Raw genomic sequence first — 2,373 nt, 5'->3', positions numbered from 1 at the left:
TTTTTTTTTTTTCCTTCATTTGCAGCTGCATGGTTGGTTTTGGCCACACTTTTTATTTAGTATTCTGTAGTTGTTTAACACACACTTAAATGGTCTTAAGGGGGCTAGGGGTAAAGGGGAGGTTCTTGCAGAATCCCAAGAAAATGTCAGAAAGGCAATATGTGGCCAGCATTATCCTTTTATTTTGGGTTTACTAGATGAATAGCACTTTCTTTACTAAAGCATCTATCTCAGGTTTTGCACACTGAGAACACTGAGATTTCAGTTTGAAGACACCCTGAAATCTAAGAGTAGCAAACCCAGCCACGCTTCTAATATCTAGCTTGTTTATATAGGCAGAATGATTCATCTCTCCATTTTAGATGGCTAGATGCTCGTGGAAGATGTTAGTATTGCTTGCTTCATTTACTGGGAAAAATTGAATAGGAAGTGGCCTTCAGGGACACTTAAGAGAATTGCACCATTAGTACACAAGTCAAGTCTTATACATTTAACACTTGATTATTGAAAGCAATGTCATAAAATCAAATAAAATTAAATAGGTTATACTTTACTTTTTCCTCACAAGAAACAGAAATTATGGAGAAGTACTTAACAGAAATTTTTTTTTTTTAAAGTAACACAATTTTTCCTTTTAAGAGTCCTTGGGTAGTTATGAGAGAATAGGTTGCACTTTTTGTTTGTTTCTCTGAACAGGGGTTTTAGCCCAAACTTTTGTTTCTTTTTAGTATCTGCTTTTGCCTCCCCCTCTATCAGATCGGCTTCCTCCACCGCCACTACCTCTTGGTGCTCCGCAGCTTGAACTGCTGTAGGGATCATGTGGAAGAGGGTACCCCCTTTCCATAGAAGAGGGGAGCCCTCTTTCTTGTCTGCCAACCCCATCACAACCACTTGAGTAGGGATCACTTCGGCTGCTTGAGTAACTGTCACGACTCCCATCATATCCGTCTCGTGAGCTGCTGTAATCATCATAGCGACTGCTTCCACCATAAGATGGCGGGGGCCCTCGTGTAGGTGGAGCACTACGTGAGTTACCATAGCTCTCATAGGAATCTCTGTAGGAACCTCCACTTGGATGGTCTGAATAGTCATGATCACGACCATAGCCGTCTCTATTACTATAGCCTCTGGATGGATAGTCATGTGAACTGGAATGACCATAATCATGATATGTGTAATCTCTGTAGGAGCCTCCACTTGGATGGTCTGAATAGTCATGATCACGACCATAGCCGTCTCTATCACTATAGCCTCTGGATGGATAGTCATCACATGAACTGGAATGACCATAATCACAGTAAATATAATCTCTTGGTGGTGATACATAATCTCTTGTATCATGAGAACTTGGGTAATCTCTGCTTGAATAGCTATCTTTAGTGGAATAGCCATCATCTCTTGGTGACAGGTACACATCTATACAAGAGAGCAGGAGTTCCCTTCTTGGTGGTCCTCCATAACTATCTCCTTCACGTGATACAGGGGCTCTGCCTCCCATTCCACTGCTACTGAGAACTCCAGGTCCTGAAGGAGCTGGTCTTCTAGGAGGAGGATCACCACTGCGTGGTAGTGGTTCTCTTTTTACTGGATGTGGTCTCCTGGAAGAACTCGTGTTAAAAGTCATGGGGATAGCCACCATCATCCATGTGTCCCCACATGAAGGGGGTCCCCTGGTTCCTCCACTGCCTCATCTTCCACCTCTAAGGCCTCTGCTTCTTGGAGGTGGTGGGGGTTCACGCCTGCCACTTTCAAATGTTGGCTTAGTGGCTTGTTCCACCTTGATAACTTACCCATCCAAAGACTTTCCATTCATATCCCTGGCTGCATCTTTGGCATCTGCTGGTCTTTCAAAGTTGACAAAAGCAAATCCTCTAGATTTGTTGGTTTCACTATCTTTCATCAAGAGTACTTTGACAATTTGTCCATATTTGCCAAATACTGTTTACAGGGCCTTCTCGTTGTTTCTATATTGAGTCCTCCAATGAAGAGCTTTCCAGGGCGGTCGGCTTCAACCATTTTCCCCCAGCAGTGAATGTTTGTGAAGTGATGACTGTTTCCAGATCCTACTTGACTTACCAAGAGACAATTCTTTGCAGCTCACCATGAGGGCTGACTGTCCAGTCAGAGAAAGGAAGGAGGAAGCCACTAGCACTACTGCACAAGAATTATCAATACATCTTGATTGCATGTTTGATTAATTTCAGATCGAAGGAGTTAATAGAGTTCTTCAATTGAATTATCACTGGCTTTAGTGATTGGTGTTAACTACACAAAAGCTTTCGATTGTGTGGATCATGACAAGCTATGGACAACATTGAGAAGTATGAGTATTCCAGAACACTTAATTGTACTTCTAAGAAATCTGTACATAGA

The 2,373-nt window shown here is 42.3% G+C and overlaps 1 pseudogene; it reads right to left on the bottom strand.

Moving 5' to 3' along the window:
- Nucleotides 1–724: 724 nt before the first annotated feature.
- On the bottom strand, nucleotides 725–2,016 carry LOC102832423 (annotated as a pseudogene).
- Between the last annotated feature and the right edge of the window lie 357 nt (nucleotides 2,017–2,373).

Source organism: Chrysochloris asiatica, unplaced genomic scaffold (genome assembly GCF_000296735.1).
Source record: "Chrysochloris asiatica unplaced genomic scaffold, ChrAsi1.0 scaffold00013, whole genome shotgun sequence".
Classification (NCBI taxonomy): Eukaryota; Metazoa; Chordata; class Mammalia; order Afrosoricida; family Chrysochloridae; genus Chrysochloris; species Chrysochloris asiatica.
This window is presented reverse-complemented; position numbering and strand designations above follow the sequence as displayed.